The 18,511-nt window shown below is 60.7% G+C and overlaps 1 protein-coding gene and 2 long non-coding RNA genes across 5 annotated transcripts in view; 1 reads left to right on the top strand and 2 right to left on the bottom strand.

The window, feature by feature from the left end:
- Positions 1-586: 586 nt before the first annotated feature.
- On the bottom strand, positions 587-10,516 carry LOC144313866 (uncharacterized). Of its 2 annotated transcripts, none has more exons than XR_013379494.1 (3): positions 10,486-10,516; positions 5,004-5,105; positions 587-747 (listed from the first exon to the last, which is right to left on the bottom strand). It is a non-coding gene; the product is annotated as an uncharacterized LOC144313866 (long non-coding RNA). The 2 variants fall into 2 exon arrangements; XR_013379493.1 differs by lacking the exon at positions 10,486-10,516 and adding an exon at positions 6,950-7,889.
- A 414-nt stretch (positions 10,517-10,930) lies between these two features.
- The window catches only part of GATA3 (GATA binding protein 3), a 32,749-nt gene continuing 25,168 nt past the window's right edge, over positions 10,931-18,511 (top strand). Inside the window, exon 1 of the mRNA XM_077897267.1 lies at positions 10,931-11,079. The gene's annotated coding sequence lies outside the window, so the exon portion shown is untranslated. The remainder of the gene's footprint in view (positions 11,080-18,511) is intronic.
- On the bottom strand, positions 12,719-17,216 carry LOC144313370 (uncharacterized). Of its 2 annotated transcripts, none has more exons than XR_013379029.1 (3): positions 16,916-17,216; positions 14,502-14,665; positions 12,719-13,810 (listed from the first exon to the last, which is right to left on the bottom strand). It is a non-coding gene; the product is annotated as an uncharacterized LOC144313370 (long non-coding RNA). The 2 variants fall into 2 exon arrangements; XR_013379030.1 differs by lacking the exon at positions 16,916-17,216 and adding an exon at positions 15,250-15,513.

The raw sequence follows: 18,511 nt of genomic DNA, 5'->3' as shown, positions 1-18,511 counted from the left end.
TTTGGGTGCCTTGAGTCTGGCACTGCATGCGGAACCTGGGGCCCTGTCCAGGTCATGTCCTTGACTGACTGACGGGCCCAGGCGGCCCGGTCTTGGGCTCACCGCCCCCCCCCCCCCACTGCTGGAGAAGGCTGACACCCAAACCCATGCTTTCCCCAGCACCTCCCATCAAGGGCCACGGGGGCAGGACTCTGTGCCACCAGCAGGCTGCGCGATGGGAAAAGAAGCCCAGGACCCCAGCGCCCCGGCAGGTGGCTCCCCGGGGGGTGTCTGCAGGTACCCTGGGGAGAGGCCGCTTGGGCAGGACAGGAAGAGGAGATGATGCCCAGGCAGGAACAAAGGTGACTGAGGATGGAGGCCCGCTCCCACCTACCCTTTAGATGCAACCCCTCCATCCTATTCTCAAGGCCCCAGAGGCGGCGACCAAAGCCCCTCTGGCCAGTGGGGACGTGAAGGGACCTCTGGCCCAGCGCAGGCCGCCAGCCGCCACCGCCCAGAGGACTGTCCTTGCGGGCCGACACTGAGCGGCACTTGCCACCCACCCCCCAGCCCCGTACAAGTGCAAACTAGTTTCCGTGTTGGGGGAAAAAAGAGAATAAAAGTTTAATAAACGTGTGCTGTGTTGTGAATGACTTTGCGACGACCTCTGCTGCAGATGGCCTATGCATGCGGAATAATGGTCTCCTTGCAGAGAGGGAAATAGCTTAGTGCTATCGTCGTTGCCTCGGTAACCATCAGAGCCCCCATCTAGCAAGAGAGAAATGAGTTATGAAAAGGCTTGAGTGAAGAAGGGATTAACACATGATCCCAGGGACAGTATGTCAATCAAAATCAACTGAGAAATTACACTGCTCTATTTGAGAATTTCTCCGGAACCCGAACGCTAGTGGAGTCGGGTGCGTATTTTTTTTCCTCTTTTTTTTTTTTTTTAAATTTGAGAAAGAAGGGGAAAAGTAACATCGTGATGAGTCTTCATGACTGTCATTGAGAATTACACAGAGGGAAGGGAAAAACTCACCCAAAGAGGGTTATTTAAGAAGGCAGGGCCCCAGCCCACCCTGCGCGAGGTCCGGGCACCCCGCTGTCGTGTCCGGGGGGGGGGGGCCCACCCCTGTACCTCGGTCCTCACCCCGCTGCACCCCCCAGGCCTGGAGCTCAGGCCCCCCCATCCTCCCACCCCAGCTCCGCAGGAGAGGCCTGGGGTCCGGTGCTCGGCCTGGGATACACCCCAAGGGGGGACGCTGGGGGCGGGGTGCACAGCGCGGACCTGGGGCCCAGCCCTGGAGGGGGCAGCCTGAGCTCCGCCCTGCAAAGCCACCTCTGGCCCGCAGCCTCCTGCCTCCGGGGGAAATCAGCCCCAGGCACCCCCACCTCACAGGGCCGAGGGGGGAGGGGGCTGAACCCCCCACGCACGCTCCCCCTCGTGCACGTGTCTCCCCGCCCCCCCCCACCTCCGCGAGCGCGGAGAGCCGGGTCCAGAACCTGGGACGCAGGCTCCGCGGAGCGCATGCAGGGGGCCTTGGGCAATCGCTGGGTCCCCGCCTCTGCCCTGCCCGGCAGCCCCAGGGCGCCCCCCCCCCCGCCCCACCAGCAGAAGTGCTCTCCTTTGCAAGCACTTCGGAGCCCGAGCCCTGGAGCAGGGACAGCGCGGGAACCTGGGCTGCAGGGGCGGTGCGGGGGTGGGGGTGGACTTCCCTGGACGGAGACCTCCCCCCGACAGTCGCTGCTGCTGCTGCTCGCGGCCACCGAGCTCGGGGCTCTGGTGGAGGAGGACTGGGGCTCACAGCTCTGGATTCCGTGGGGCGCATTGGGTGCACCGGGCAGAGCCTGTCACCCGGGCCCCTGCGCTCCCGGTTAACCGCGCTGGGCCCACGCCCTGCACCCTTCCCCAGCACGAGGGGACCTTGGCCAACTCCTCGTCCGACACCCTCGGGCAGCAGGTGGGGAAGCAGGCCTGGAGCTCCCCAGTCCCTAAAGGCGCACTTCTGATCTTGGCTGCGCAACGTTGGCCTCGTTAAAACAGAAGAGCAAAGTTCCAAGGGACTCCTCTCCCGCTGAGCCAACAGGCGCCTTTCCTTGCTTGGCGGGGGGCGAGGAGGTGCGTGGGGGGCTCAGCCCCCCTGTGCACGGTGGGCGCCCCCCCCCCCGCCCCTCTATCCGCCCAGCGTCCCTCCCTCGGTCCCCCCTCCCCGCCCCCTCCCGGCCGCCTCCCTCCCCCCTACGCGTCCCGCACAGGTCTGGGTCCCGAGCGCCCTGCACGGTTAACCAAACCGCCTTGACCCCGGCGCTATTTGATATTTGCCTCCTTGACACTCATTTAGGAGCTCGCAGCGGCAACGCAGACATTGGACAAGTCCAGCCTGAAACCGAAGCCCTGTGGAAGGGGGGAGATGGGGAGAACCTGATAGCTGGAAACTCGTTTTCTCCAAAGGCTTTCGGGACATTTTAGCCCTGCCCCGGGTCCTCGGAGCGCCAGGGCGTCGCCAGAGCGCGTGTAAACGTTAAATGTTAGCTATTTGTTCCAATGATTGGCATGAAAGTCGACTCTTTCTTGTCTTCTTTTTTACCTCCTTCTCCCTCTTGCCTTTCCTTTCTCTCTCTACTCCTCTGGATTCCCACAGATACTAATTCAACCAGTGGCTCCTCTAATCCGCCTTCCTTCCACCCAGCGTCCCCCACCCTCCACCCCCCACCCGGACCCCAGCCGGGTCAGGAAACTTCACTGGAGAAAAGTAGCCCAATAGTAACAACCCAGACGAGGCTGGGGGACACTTGGCCAGGTTTGCTCCCCTTCTGGAGGCGACCCAGTTTGCTGGGAGGACCACCCCGGGTCTCCTCTTTTTCTAAACTCTTGTGTCTTTCTGCTTTTCCTCCCCCACCCCCCTTTCTTCACTTTCTTTTCCCTCTTTTCTTAGAGGGGGACTCTTATTTCTTCTAACCAGAAACGCGCAGAACGAAACCGTGGCACATTAGAGATTCAGGAGCGCTGTGCTCTCTATTAAGGAGAGGCGACCAGATGAGCAGATAAGACAGTCGCCTGGTTTCAAAAGTTCCAGTTTCTGCTGGAGGGGAGCTACCCGCCGGAGCGCCTTCCTTGGAGCCGCAGATTGGACCGTTTGTTTTGTTGTTGTTGTTGTTGTTGTTGTTGTTGTTGTTTGCATTTGTTTGTTTGTTTGTTTTCCCAGAAGGGAGGAAGGGCCACAACGTGAAGGCTGGCTACTCACCTCTCTCCCCCCACCTCAGCCAGGTTCCAGATCTCCAGCCCGACCTCCCATGACCCCACTCCCCAGTTCTCTCAGTAGTAACGGGTGGATTCCAGATTCTCCTTTCCAAGAGGCTGGTCCCACCGCTCCCCACCCCAGCCACCACAGATTCTCAGTGGCTCTCATTTGTTCTGTCGCTCCCTCTACCTTCTCCCCATCCTAACCTGTTCAAACCCTGATTACTGAAGCTTCATTCCCCTCCCTCACGCTTCTCCCCAAACCCCCTCGCTCCCTCTCTCCCTCCTTCTTAGAAGATTTTGGAGCCGAGAAGATAAGATATGCAATCCTCTATCGGGAATCCTGTAATATTAAAGATCAAATGTGGCATCAGTGGAAGACCAAATGCAGAGAGAGACAAAAGGGGGAGGCTGGGAGATGCTCATCAGCTAATTACAGCTGCAAATATTATGCAAATTTATCTTGGCACAGAAATGGAGCACGCGAGTTTAAGTGCGGAGATAATGCCGGAAAATTGAATGTTCATCTGGGCATGGGAAATGGCCCAGTAGGCTCCACTGGTCTGTTTCATCTAGGGAAGCACCGTTTTTATACTCCTATCAGATCATCCGCACTTCACTGGTTGGGGCTGAGAAATTAATATTACTTATAATTGATACTTGAAATTCTTGGAGTGATGTGTCCTAAAGAGAGGGAAGAGAGGAACCGGGGCAGGGGTGAAGAAGAGAAGGAGAGGGAGAGGCAGACGGGCAGGAGAGGGAATTCATGCGGTATTTAATACGAAATTGGAACTCGGCATCTGATATCCACCGGCGTGAGGCCAACGTTGAACCGAAAGCTACAAGGAGAGCATCCCAGAAAACCAGGTCTCTCCCTCCCTCGGGCCATGCACGACCTCAAGTGTCTTTATCGGCATCAAGAGCCAAGTTTTTAAAATCTGTAACTATTTGGATACCTTTAAGGGTGTGGGGCGGGATCAGGAACTGACACTGGAACTGCAGAAGGCTGGGAACCTCGGGTGATCCTAGGAGAGGAAAGCCCAGTGGTGGGGGCCCTTGTAGGTCTAAGCAGAGGAACCGCGGATTTGGCTCTACAGAACCTCACCCCTGCTTCAGACCCAACTGCACCCCCCACTTCCGTCATCTTGATCACCTGCGTTCAACATTGTCCAACCCGCTCTAGAACTGTCGGGGAGATGACATGCTCAGGAAACAAACCTCGTCTCCGCACTTGAGAAGTAAAGGTTCCCAAGTGCGGGGAGGAAGGGAGACAATAGGACTATGGTGGGGCGCCTGGGTGGCTCAGTCAGTTGAGCCTCTGCCTTCAGCTCAGGTAATGATTCCGGGGTCCTGGGACCAAGCCCCACATCCAGGGAGCCTGCTTCACCCTCTGCCTGACACTCTCCCTGTTTGTGCTCACTCTCTCTCTGTCAAATAGATAAATCTTAAAAAAAAAAAAAAAAAATAGGACTATGGTGAACTGGAAAGTATTCTTAAAAAAAAAAAAACACAAAAACCAAACAACCCAAATCCTGCCCCCAACTCCACCCTACACTCCCAGTACAAAATCTACTGCAACCTAGAGAAACGTAGAGAATTTCAGATGCGCGTTATTCGGGTGCAAGCCATCCAATTACCAAGAAATTATGATCTGACGTCAGGAGGAACAATTGGAGAGTGGATATGTATGAATCTCCTCTTGCTGGTTTGCATATTTGCAACGATTGTTTGATCCAAGCAACCAGAAAGTAATCAACAGGCACGAGCTTAAAAAGCAAATTACCAGTGACTCCTGCCCCTTCTACTTCCTGAAGCTGGGAGGTTGCTAGTGTTGTCAGTTGTTGGGAGGGGACTCCGGGTACAGCCTGGGATTCGGAAATCCATCCTGAAAGAGGCAGAGAGGAAAGCCTGTTGCGTTTAGATGGCTTTTGTTCCTTTGGCGTTAGGGCAAAATACAAAAGAAACAAAAATGCCAATTATCGTAACTAATTAACCATTAAATGAGATGTGTGTCCTCTTCTCTCCAACTCTGAAACCCAGGGAAGATGATGAGGGTCGGTGCAGGGCGGGGGGATCTGGGAAAACAGGCAGATCCACCCACCACTCTGCTGGAGGAGGGGGGGGAACCCACAACAAACCCTATGCTCATTCTGCTTGTTGACAGACAAAGCCAGAAGAGCTGAATATATAAATATATATATATGCACTTTTTAAAAGAAAGCAATGAATAAGAGAAACCTGGGATTGCTGTTTTGTTTTCTTTTTTCTTGTTTACTTGGAATGGGGCCAGAGTGGGCAGCGGTCAGGGTGGGAACCTCGCGTGGGGGGTGGGGGACAGGACACGGGGTGAGCGGAGAGGAAATCTCAGGAAAATTAACATTATTGGTATCTTTCTATATAAAGATGCAAATGGCATTTTATCTTAACTTGGCTCTGAGCTTTAGTCGGTGTTTATGATTAATTATCTCCTTTTTCATAAAAATAAATCATGTTAAAAATTAGGATCTCGGTGCTGGGGAGAAACTAAGCGCTGGTTTCAGGTCGATCTTGTTAATTTCAGCCTGAAATTGACACACTAATTAAAGAGCCGCGTGGTAAGGCACGAGCAGGCAAGATTATACCCAGCGCTCGCTCTCTCTCTCTCTCTCTCTCTCTTTTTATCAGATCTACCTTATATTTTCCCAATTAAAAACTGCAAAAAGCAGTTTCATTGCCCCGGGATAAAAAATAAGGGCCCCCTTTTCACAACGCTGGCCATCACTTTCTACCATCAGATTCATTGTGATGTATTAGATGCAATAAATTATCCCATGTAACAAAACATTGGGAGCTGAAAGGCAGATAATCTGGAAAGCAGAGATAAGGATTCATTATTCCAAATCATTATGAATCCAACGTTGCCTCTGACTTCTTTCTTAATCAGCTCCTCTGATCCTGGATATGTGAGCAGTACAGATAAGGAAAGAGTCGTTTATAATTCTCCACCTCGTCTAATATTTTAAAATAAAGTCAGAGGCAAGAAAACGCCATAAAACACTGGTGAGCAGGCAAGCGCCGAATGAAAAATCACTTCCATGTTATTATATCCACAGTAAGATTTAATTAAAATTCTCCACGTCCACGTGCTTTATTTTCAGATAGGATTTTTTCCCATCACGTAATAATTGATAGGAATTTGCAAACGGGGCTATTTATTTAGGGCGCCTGGGTGGAATAGGTCTGATTTTTTTTTTTTTTAATTTCCAGTCACTGCTTTGTGAAACTTCCATGTGAGATGTCCACGGTTCCACACCACCCAGACCCCCACCACGCAGTGCTCTACCACCACCCACCCCCCAGCCAGGCAAATCTCGGTCATGGAAACCTAGGCAGTCACAGACCTAGAAGTTGAGTTTAATAAAAATGTTCCATTAGAAAAAAAGAAAAAAGAAAAAAGAAAAAAAGAAAAAAGAAAAGGAAAATCAAAGAACTGGATTTTCTCACGCCAGACTCCTTCACACCCTCCCAACTCCCCCCACCCTCCACATTTATAATAGAACACATCCCAATGGGTGGAATTGAAAGATTAGAACTTTTAAACCCAGGCTGGTATTTAAAGTGTGTGTTTTCATCTGGTGGAGAGCCGCATGCAAAAGAATTATAAGCAACCTGAGGGGATAGCCGGGAAGGTTAGAAAAATTGAGAGGGGGACGGAGGCTGAAGACCTACAGGCAGGAAGAAAAATATTACCTGTGTTTTAAGGGAAAGAAATGGGATGTTGAAAACCTGGAAGATTAAATATACGGTTCCCCAGCCCTGCTTCGAACAACTCAAAGTGGCCACACATTCTTAGAAAGATTGGAGATTGTGCCAGCGATTATTTCTCCCTACAGGGTCCCCTTTTTCTTTATCCAACAGGTGAACTTCCTATCTGCGCGGCCATCGCAGAGATCTGGGACACACTGTTTCTATTATCATTAGTCATTTACTGACCCATCTTCTACCTCCACCTGCCCAGTGACTTCCTTTTATATTTAAAATCCAATCAAATGCCTTAGCTTGTAGGAATGTGGCCCAACAGAGCCACAGGATTTAAAGCCGTCAATGCTGGTGCCAATCGGGCTGTCGGGATTGCCTCCAGGAGGAATCCCAACCCCAGCTCTGTCCCCAGGCCCAGGAGCCTCCCAACATTTCTCTACTGAGTTCAGCCTCTGAATCCTAGCCCAGGGAAGGATGCTCGCCTGCCCAGGGTTAAGGGGTTAAGAAGCCAGGGGGTAGGTGCTCCAGGGAGGGGAAAGGGAGTGGGGGAAGCCAGCAGCAGGGGATGTGTGCAAGGGGGGAGGGGCAGGCAATAGGTGAGGAGCCCCCCCACCAGGATGACTGGGTGGCAGAGAGCTGGGTCCTTGCCTCCTGGCTCTGCTGCTCAGGTGCGTACCACACAAGCACTCCCCAGGGGAGAGGCTCGCTGCAGAGTCCTGAGGTCTGGGCAGTGGGGCCACCCGGGCCCCTCAGACCTGCTAACCCAGGGCGGGCTCTTGAGCACCCGGGCCTGCTGGTCCTCAGCACTGATCGCCCACAGCACCCCTGAATAACCGAGGGTGCTCACCCTCCCTCTCTCTCACACACACAGACAGGTATATACACAAGCACAGAGACCTGAACCGCGAATCAGCGAGCCAGAGTGGTAGCTTTTAAAATTCAGAAAGCGACTTGTCGCTTCATTAAAGCAGCATCTTTACAGTGTGCAGGGGCCGGTGTCCACCAACCAAGAATAAATCTTGGGGGTCTCACTGGGCCACCAGCGCCTTTCCCCCCACTGTTCACTTCTGGGGAGACCTCCTCTCTTCACCCACTGCCGGGTCCCCCCCCCCCCGCCCTCCCATCGCCCGCGGCCCCCGGGATGCCGCGCCCCGGGGTCCCCCCCAGCAGCGGCTCCCCCCGCCCCGGGCCCCTCGCGGCCACACGCCAGGCCGGTGGCTCCTCGGAACCCCGCTCCGCCCGGCGCTGCCCCGCACACCGCTCGCTTCCACCAAGCCCTAAGCCCGGGTGTCCTTGGCGGCCGAATTTCCTTCAGTTAAGCCCTCCTTTGCTAAAGGTGGTATTGGGGTGACGGGCGAGCGGTGGACGCGGTCGGATTTCTCCGTCCCTGGCCGGGCGACACTTTAGACCTGGAGTCTGGCGCGTGCCCGCGTCAGCAGAAAAGGGAACCGGGGAGAGGGGCGGTCAGGCCGGCAGCTCCGGGCGGCAGCGGGGGGCGAGGGGGGTGACCCGGGAGGGGGGCGGAGGGGACCCAGGGGGCGGGAGGGACCGGGGACGCGGAGCTGGAGAGGCTCCCCGGTGGGCAGCGCGGCTGCAGGGGAGGGGAGGGGAGGGGAGGGGAGGGGAGGGGAGGGGAGGGCGAGGAGGGGACCCAGTGGGCGGGGAGGGACCCGGGGAGGGGGCCTGCGGCGGGTCCCCGGGAATGAGGAGCTGGAGAGGCTCCCCGGTGGGCAGCGCGGCTGCAGGGGAGGGGAGGGGAGGAGAGGGGAGGGCGAGGAGGAGAGGGGAGGGCGAGGAGGGGAGGGGAGGGGAGGGCGAGGAGGAGAGGGGAGGGGAGAGCGAGGAGGGGGCCCAGGAGGCGGGGAGGGACCCGGGGGCGGAGGCCTGCGGCGGGTCCCGGGGATGCGGAGTTGGAGAGGCTCCCCGGTGGGCAGCGGGGACACAGAGGAGGGGAGGAGAGAGGAGGGAGGAGAGGGGAGGGGAAGGGAGCGGAGGGAAAGGGAGGGGAGGGGAAGGAGGTGCGGGGGGGGGGGGGGCGGGGGCCTTCGGCGGGTCTCCGGGGACCGAGCTGGAGAGGCTCCCCGGTGGGCAGCGGGGCTGCAGGGGAGGGGAGGGGAGGGGAGGGCAGGGGAGGGGAGGGGAGGGGAGGGGAGACGCGGAGACAGGCGGGGTCCGGCTCACTCCCGGGGCCCCCGCGGCGCGACTCCCCCACGAGGCCGCGCTCCAGGGGGCCAAGGCGGGCGGGGGCGCCTGCTCCGCAACCCCGGGTCCTCCCGGCACGGCCCCCACCCCACCCCCACCCCCCCCCCCACCCGCAGCCCCCTGCCAGGGCCCGGGGCAACAGGTGGGGGGAGCTGTGGAGCGAGCGGCCTCCTGTCGGCGGCTCGGCCGCTGGGTGGCGGCAGGCGGGAGGGAGCCGGCGGAGAGGGCGGTGGGGAGGGGGGCTCGGGGCTCCCTCTGGGCCTGGGAGAGCCCCTTCCGCTCCCGGGAGCAGCCCTCCCCCCTCGGCCTGGGCCCCGAGCCCCGACGGTGCGGAGCTGGGGGGGCGCGGTCCAGGGGGCCAGGCCGCGGGGCCCCTGGGTGCTCGGAACGGGGCGTCCCCAGCCCCCCAGCGGGCACCATCCTGACCTCCTCTCCCATCGCACCCCGTGACCCTCCCCGCACCCCTCCTCAGGTCGGCGCGCCCCTGCACCGCTCCTTCTGCCCTCGCTGGCCGGTGGCCGTCCCCCCCACGATGCCCCCCAAGAACGATCACCCCTAAACCCTTGGCGGCACCAAGCCGGGGCGACTCCTTACTACCCAGCTGGGTCCCACGCAAGGAGGTTCTTAGCGTCCTGGGCCGGCGGTGGATACATTTGGTTTTATTTCTCCCCCAAGATGTATTTATTTTTAAAGTCAGTCTCCATATTCTTGTTGCATAAATATTGTGAGGGGGAAACGCTACCTGTCAAAACGAATGGACCCTGACCTTTCTCCCCCAGTGTTCACAGGGTTTCATTTTACTCCTGCAGAAATTTATCCATGCCGATCTCCTCCCTGGAGGATTCGATCCCCCTGGGCGGGAGTAGAGATGCCACGGGGCAGGGCGGGAGCTCCTGGCTGGGCACCCAACGGACGATTCTCCTTCAGGCCCCCCCCCCCCCCACCTCCTCCAGCTACCTCTGGTTCTCGCTCCCTCACCTCAGGGGCCCTGGATGCTAAATTTCCTTCTTTTCTTCTTGAAAAGAGTTGGGACCCCGAGAGAGAGCCTCGTCCCCAAACCTCTACTCAGTGTCTGCAGGGCCGGGCCTCCCTCCGGCCGTTCCTGTGCCACCGGGAGGAGGGCCAAGGTGGACCAGCGAGCCCGGAGCCTGGTGGCCCGCGGGTCTGCCCTCCCTACCTTGTGCCGGACAGCCGCACCCAAGGCACAGGAAAGCCCAGCACAGGCATTTTGGAGGCGTCAGCAGACACAAACTGGAGGAGGAACCAGAAGGCAGAGGGACAGCCCTGAGGGGCAGAGACCCTGCTAATGGTGGCGCGGACTGTACCTCTAGACGCTCCCACTGGGTCCCCACTCGCTCCAAAAAAATGGGACGAAGAGACTCTGCAAAAGCTTTTATATCTTGGGGGCGGGGGGGGGGGTAATGACCCAGTCAACACTGGCGATGACATTTGCAGTGGTGATTCCACCCCTGGCAGAGCCGGTGGGCCTGTAGGCGCCAGGGGCTGCTCACGTTGCAGGCAGTCTCCCCCCGCCCCACCGGCCCAGCTCCTCTGGCCTCACACACCCCAGATGTGTGGTTTGCGTGTTTGCACAAGGGGGTGAAATCCATTCCCCGCTCAGTCTTCTTTCCTCCCTCCCTCTCCCCCTGCGCAACCCGGAAGAGCTCCGCTCTCTACAGTGAGCAGAGGAGGCGGAGGGAGGGGGCTCCTAGGAAGGATGCACATCACCCAGGTTTTACTGCTCGCTGGAAGCCCGCGTGAGATGCCGTAAGCAGCTGGGGCGGTTAGGACCGCAGCGGCGACCGGAGTGGCCAAGGCTGCCTGTCATTTCTGCCTTCGGATCTCTGGCAAGTCAGGAAAATAATAATAATAATAAAATAAAATAAAACACAGCTGGCCCGCGGGAGCAAAATACCCAGGTCAGTGACTATCGTTCTCTTCTCTCTAACTCTGCCCTCGCTTTCCCGGCTCCACGTGGAGAGAATTAAGGGGCGGTCTAGACGCCAAGGGGACAGCTGCCCCTGGAAGAAAATGAACTAGACCCCAGGCTTTATTATTACTTTTTTTTTCTTCCGCGGGCACGGGCAGTCTTTGGCTTTCTGCAGTGACCTTGGGTGAGCATGGTGGGTGCATGTGTGTACGCCCTTGGTGGAGAGCGAGCTGCGGAGCGAGGCATGCGGAGACAAACTAGACAGAAGTGTGAGAGACGGTCGGAATGCCGGGGGAGGGCTGGACACACGTCTTCCAGTGCAGGGAGGGCCGGGGACCCGGGGAGAGAGCCCGCCGACGAGAAGCAGCTCAGCCTTCTCCCAAAGGTGGCCGCGGGATGGGAGTGTCAATTGCGTGTTTATTTTCCTCTGCTTACGAGTGTGAGCTTGGGCTCATTGTCTCTGCATATAATTAGGGAAACAGCTGTGCGCTGTGAGATAAAAGTTGGGAGTCCAGATGTGAGGGCATCTGGCATCCCTGGAGAGCTAGTGGCCCCGAGGCACCCCTGCTTCCAGGAGCACCCTGAGTTGAGCGAGAAAACCACGACCTGTAAGAGAGGGTGCCCAGGGTCGTGGGGGAGCAGGATGGGCAGCAGGGGCGAGGACTCTACTTTCTCCTGGGACAACGGACCAACAGACCTCCCAGCAGTCCCTCAGTCGGAGGCAGTTCCCGACGGAGGAATCGTGAAAAGGCATCGGAAGTTGAGTGAATCCGGACAGGAGAGGGGCTCTGGTCCACCTCTTCTTCTTCCCGGAGACCCCCGCCGGCGCCCGAGGAACCGGCCCTGGGCGATTCTGTCCCGGGGCCGTGGATGGAAGGGAGTCGATCCCCACCCCCGGATCCTCCCTTGGGTTTCCTTCCCCTGTTTCTTGGCTATTTTCTCCTTCCCTTCTTGCCTGCGTTCACTAGGACACTGGGGCAATGGACAGGAGCTTATGAACTTGAAAGTGGCAACTAATAAAGTAGCATTGGCAGCCCTCCACCCTTCGCGGTTGTGGCAGAAAAGGTGTGCGTGTTGGGGGGCGCGGGCAGGGGGAAGGGACGCTGGTGGTCCCCCCCCCCCCCCACTGCCTTCCGAGGCAAGGAGACCCGGTCAGGCCCCTCAAGGCAATCCAGGTGCCTGGATGCGAGATGCTTGCAGGGCCCAGCGAGGAGGGAGCTTACCATTAACCCTTTTAAACATGTGTGTGATTTGGGAGAAGAGAATAGTTGGCTGCTCGTTCGGATGGGGACGGGGTGTGGCGACCAGGTCAGCGGGACCAAGCCCCAGGTGGGTGTCAGCTCCCCTGGGCTCCCATTACCGACTCCCTTGGGGGACCGAGGAGGAGGGCCAGCCTCCAGCTTCCAGCCGGCAGCCCTGGCAGGCCTAAGGCTCCTGGTTTGAGAGCCCAGCTGCATTCAGAGGATGCGGGTGAGTGGCGCCTGGTACATCATCTCCCCAGGCCCACCCTCCGTACTATAGGAGCTGTCTCTGCCAGCACCCCACCCCCACCCCACCGGGGATGGGGTGGAGGAGGGGGGGTACTCGGACACTGGTTAGTCCGTCCTGCCAAAAGCCCAGAGACAGGGGAAGCTGCATTTGCCTTTTATTGCTCTTTCCACCCTGCCTTTTCGCAGCTGATATATGAGGTGGGGGTAAGTCGGGGGTGCAGTGAGTGGATGGGAATGGGCGCCCCTGGGCACTCATTGGTGGAGCTTCCTGTTGGGCCGCCCAGCAGCTCAGGGCCACACAGAGAGAGAGCCTCAGGAAGGGGCAGGTATGTGGGAGGCGGGTGGCTGAGAACCCCTCTTTTGGAATTTAAGGCGATTTGTGTCCGGGGACCCGCCGGAGGTGGCGGGGAATTAGGAGTCCTGGTGAGGTGTGTGGGGCCAGAGCCCCAAAGCCCAGTGTTCTCTAGCGCCCGCTCATTCCCATCACTTCTGGGCTCCACTAAGACGTTGTCTCCTCTGCCTCTGAGCCTTTTCACACAGAAATGTGCATTCGTTTTGTGGTACGTCTTTGTGCATGAACCGAGTATTTCCGATCACCCCTTCCTTCACGGTGGGGGTAACCGGAGGGAGGTTTTTTTAACCAGCGCGGCGAGGCGATCGGGGAAGGGGAAGGGGTTGCAAGTGCCAACCCCGCTTCGCTCCTGGTCGCTGGGCAGACTGGCCTGGCGGTGGTGGCGGGAGGAGGAGAAGGGGACGAGGCCTCCCTGGGTGTCCGTCGCTGCGGTGCTGCAGGCACATGTGTGTGGTGGCTGTTTTGTTTTATGTAACAAATTGCTTGAGGTCCACGAGGTGGCAGACGGCGGAGAAGCGAGTGTGAGCCGGGGCGGCACGGTGGGCCCGGCCGGGGAGCGAGGGCCGGCGGGGTGAGGGCCGGCGGGGCGCAGGCACGCGGGGAGGCCTCTTGCCCGCTCTGGGCCCCGGGCGCTCGCACACTTTCCCCGGTGGGGGGGTGTCCAGCGGGTGGGGAGGAACAGAGAACACTTGGTGCTTTTGGAAGCTCGCCTCTTGTCTGCCGATCTGGAGGAAATGATCTTCCCTCGCTCCTCTCCGTGTTGTGAGCTCTCCTTTCCCTTGAAGCGCGCTGTCGAAGGTCCGGGAACAAACACACCCCAGGGTCCCGGCTAATCCAGAGAGGTACAAACACAATAGCTCCGGGATAAAGCCCTCCTCCTGTAATGACAAATTTTCGTGGCCAGAGAGTCGGGTAAGGTGAGCGCTTGAGGCTGGGAGCTGGGGCCGGCCAGGGGCAGTGAGGTGGCCGGGTCGATCGGGGAGCACCCGGGGAGCAAGGGGGGTGCAGCAGGTGGCCCAAGTGCATCCCTTCTTGCCAGAAAAATGCAGGGCCCTGGAGTTCCCGTGGGTGAATCCCACACTGCTGACAACTTCCCCGGGAATCCCGAATGTTTCAGCGGGTGGCCTGAGAACCCCCCAGGAGGAGAGCCTGAGTCTACACTCGGCCAGCCTCTACCTGAGGGCCGGTGGTACTGCTGGGAGCTGAATCAACGGCCTGTGGCCCGGGAGGGACGACCCGACCCGCTGGAGCCCCTCTGTCCCCAGTCCCTTCTTCCTCTCATGGGGCTCCCACTGTCCCCCTAGACCTCCAAGGCCAGGAAGGAAGGACTGCAGGGGAGGTGCGACCTTCCTGCAGGGTGACTGGCTTTCCTTCCGAATGGTCCTCCAGGGGAATCTTTCTCTCCTGCCCAACACTGGGGCTCCCCCCAAATGCCACCAACCTGTGCACTGTTACCCTCGAAAACAGAAATCCCCTGTCTTCTCCCTCTCTCTCTCCCCCTTTCCGCTGCGCCCCTACCTAATTTTTTTTTTTATCTCGATACAATCTTTTTTTTTTTTTTTTTCTCACCGGAGGAGAAGAGGGTAGCGGCAGAGTGAGGGCCAGGATCCCCCAAGCTGCAGGGCCCAACCTAGCGGTCGGGAGCAGAGCAGGAGGGGGTAATCTGTGAGCGCATCTCCTCTCTCTATGACTCTCCCCATCTCTCGCTGCTCCTCCTGGCCTGGGCGGGTTTCCTTCCGAGTTTTAAACGATGATAGATGAATAAGCAAAAAAAAAAAAAAAAAAAAAAAAGTGAATCAAACCATCTACCCCCTCCAAAGCGATGGCTCATTTCCCAGGGCAGGTGGCAGGTAGACCCTAGGCCTGAGGCGGGTGGGCGTGGGAACCGGGAGCCGAGCTGCGCGCGCGGAACTCTTTTCGCTTGAGTACCCGTGGGGCTCCCCCCTCGGACGTTTCCACCTCCAGCATCTGCACTCAGTGAGTTTGGGGTCCCCCCCTTCTCTCTTCATCCCCCAAGTCCCCTGCTCGCCGCCTTTCATTTGCAAAGAACAGCCGGGGCCCTGCCCACCGCCTCGCTGCTTTCTCATCACCTCTACTTTCCTCCCCATTCCCTGCGTTTTCAGTTCATGCGGGAAAGAGAGCGGGGGCTCGGGTGCGGGCTGCAGAGATGGGGACGCGCTGCGTGCCTCCCGGGGCGCCGCGTCCCAGCGGGCTCCCCCCTCCCGGGTGCGGCGCTCGCCCGGCGGTGGCGCCTGGGGCCGTGTCCCCGGCGTAACCCTCCAGCCCTGCAGCCTGCGAGCTGTTTATACAGCTTTACCTGCGCTCTTCTGTAACCAGTCAAAACCCTCGCCTGGCCGCGGTAACCTAATCCGAGGGCCGAGGCCGCGGAGGGGGGAGGTGTGTGCGCGCCAGAAGGGGCTTCTTCTCCCTTCCCGATTGGGAAGGGAATTGGGTGATGGAGGCGGGGGCCCTCGGGCCCCGGAGGAAGGAGGCCTGTCTTCCACGGCCGCGCCCCGTCCGCTTCTCTCCCTCTAGCAGGCACCGGGGACCGGGACGCGCGCTGCCTGCAGGGCCGGCGAGGCCCAGGGCTGGTTTCGCGGTCCCGGGAGCAGGACCAGGGCGCCCTCCCCCGCTTGCAGCTGGCCCCCGCCCGAACTCCCGCCCCTGGGGCCGCACCCCCGGGGCAGGGGCCCGCACCGGGCCGGATCCTCCCCGCCGGCCTCCCGCCGTGCGGAGCGCCCCGGTGCCGCGCGCTGCCAGCGCGAGGAATCGAATTAAAAGCCTCTTGGCGGTTATTGTCTCTCGCTAATTGCTCCGACAATGGCCACTATTAAAAGGGAGACACCCCATTAAAGGCCCCGCCGGGCAGCGCTGGGCTCGGGGCGCGAGCCGGCCGCCAGCCCGAGGCTTGCAGAGCGCGGGGCCGCGGGCCGGGCGGGTGCAGGGCGCGGCCTCGGCCCCCCTCGGGCTCCCGCTTCCTCCCCAGACGTGCAGCGAGCGCGGCCGCCTCACACCGTTTTTGTCGACCGGTCGCAGGCAGGGAAGATTGACCGAGCTGCCCCGGGAAGGGCCGCTCCCGCCCCAGCCCCGGCTCGCCCGGGCCTCGCGGCCGCGCTCCGGTTGCTGGCCCCGCCGCAGCCCCGCGCCCTCCCTGCCCCCAGCCCCGCAGGTCCCCGGCTTCGCGTCTGTCTCGAGCATCGCGGCCGGGTCCGCCCAGGCCGGCGCCGCGGCTCCGGGGGGAGGGACGCGGCGTCGCGGCCCGGCTCCGCTTCTTGCTCCCGCCTGCAAATATTTGCTGCCTCGCTGGGAAATCCGACTATTTTCGCGCGCGCTCCGCTGGCAAAGTTCCTTAAGCAAACACGCTCCAACGACCGCCCCGGGCGGCCCGCGGCACGCCCGCTCCCCGTGCGCGGGGCCCCCGAGGCTGGGCTCCCGGGTCCCGGCCGCGGGCAGCGCGCGGGCACCTCGGCCCCGCGGAGCTCGCCTGGATGCGCGGGGCGCCAGGCTCGGGTGGGGGCCGCCGGCCCGCGTGGGCCTCGGCTCTCTGGGTCCCGCGGCCGCAGGGGTGAGCTGGGGGCACGCGCCTGCCCGGGGCGCCGCCGCGGGCTCGGGTTCCCGGGCGGGGACGGGGTGGCCCAGTTCCAGGCACGGAGCCCCTGCCGTCCCGGGAGGGCGGGTGGGAGGGACCTGTACGCGGGCATGTGCTTGGGGGTGTGTGTGTGTGTGGGCCCCAGCTCGCCGCCACCGGGGACAGCAAGCCAGGCTCCATTTCTTACCCTTTCCCCAAGAGGGCACACACACCCCACTCAACTTGACGCCTAAAGCAGCCGCCTCGAGGCCTGGCGATGGAGACGGGCCGACCTGGCCCCCGCCGCCCCGCGCTCCTGGGGGGTGGGGGGGGTGTCCGGCCGTCGCTCGCCCGGCTCGGGGATGCTTGCCCCCAGGGCCCCAGGCCTGCAGGCCGCTCGCCGACCGCCCCTTACCCTGGTGAGGGAGGCCTCGCGCCCTGCAGGAGCCCGGGGCCCTGCGGCGGCGGCGGCGGCGGCGGCGGCGGCATCCTCCTCCTGGGTCTCCTCGCTTCCTCCACCGGCGCTCGGCCGGCTGCTCCCGGGGAGGAGGAGGGGGCGGCGAGGGCGGGGTGGAGGGGGGCTCGCTAGCCCGGGCCAGGGCCGGGGTGCCTGGGTGCCTGGGTGCCTGGGTGCCTGGGTGCGGAGGGGCCGGCAGGCCTGCGGGAGGGCGCAGAGGCGCCTCTGCAGGAGGCCAGGATGCCGGCCTCGCGGGCTCCCGCGGCGGGGGAGCCTGGACCACCTCCCCCCCCGCCCCCGCCCCCGCCCCCGGGCCTCGAGCCCCCTCCGCTCCCCCGCCCGCGCCGGGAGGAGGAAGCCCGGCCTGCCCGTGCCGGCGAGGCGGGTCAGGCCGGCGCCGGGCCTGGCTCAGACCCCCGCAGCCCGGCTCTGCGCCTCGGGCCACGCGCTGCAGCCGCGCCCCGGCCTCGCTCCCCGCCCCCCGCTGCTGGCCGGCGGCTCCCGGGGCCGACCTCGGCCCTCCCCCCGGGCATCCCCCTCCCCTCCTCTTCCCTGCCCACCCCCCTGCCCTGCGCTCCCGGCTCTGGGGCTGGGCCCGTGACGTCAAACCCAGTGTGGCGTCGGCGAGACTGGCCGGCGCGGGCCATCAAAAGAGCAACGTCCTCTTTCCCAATTACCCACTGTCAGTCCGGGAACAGGGGCGGACCGGCTGGGAATTAAATGTTAAATACCCCCTACAGGCTGGCTCCATTACACCGGGCATCCCGCCGCAGCCCCCCACGCCTCTCGGCCCGCTGCAAGCCACCCAGACCTAGGGCCTTCGACATCTTTTATTTTTCCAAGGTGTGGGGAGGAGGTGGGGGCGGGGGCGGGCGGCCTCTCCTCCGCGGGGCGGCCCGACCCGGCGCTTTGAATTAAAACGGACGACGCCCGCCCCCCAAGTTCTGCGCGTTCCCGGAGAGGCGCCGCGCCGGAAGGCCTCCTTCTCCCAAATATTTTCCCTTTGTCTTTTAAAATTGTGCTAAGCTCACAAGTTCACATTTTCGAGTCCTGGCGTCAGCAGCCCTCCCCCTCCTCCCCCCTCCCCCGGGATGGCTCCCTTTTTTTCTCTTTTTTCCCCTGGCTCCCAGGTCTCGCCCCAAAAGGCCACCTTTGGGACTCCCCGCGTGGACTTTGAACCGGGGTCCGGTCTGGCATCGCCTCGACCCGGGGCCGATTGATGCGCCGAGAAGCGCTTTTCATGTTTATTTTATTTTATTTTTTTAATTAAAATTTTTTTTTTCTCCCTGTCTGCTCCCATCCTTAATCTTAATCTCGGGGAGTTTGAGCAAAAATGTGTGCGCGCTGGCCTGCCCTTGTTTATGAAGCGGTTTCCGGTGAATGTTAGACAGAAACTAAATAATTAAAAGGTTCGGAGAGCACCGCGAGCAGTAGAGGCTGGCAGCTTGGCTGGCTCTAGAGGGAAGTGGTCAGAGTGAGGGGAAAATCGATGCTGCTTTACTGGGCCGCCCTAATAAACGGGAACTAAATGGGCTCCGGAGAAACCCGTCGCGG

The sequence above is a fragment of the Canis aureus genome, chromosome 5 (assembly GCF_053574225.1).
Source record: "Canis aureus isolate CA01 chromosome 5, VMU_Caureus_v.1.0, whole genome shotgun sequence".
NCBI classification, from domain to species: domain Eukaryota; kingdom Metazoa; phylum Chordata; class Mammalia; order Carnivora; family Canidae; genus Canis; species Canis aureus.
Note: the sequence above shows the minus strand (reverse complement) of the source record. Positions and strands in the feature narration are given on the sequence as shown.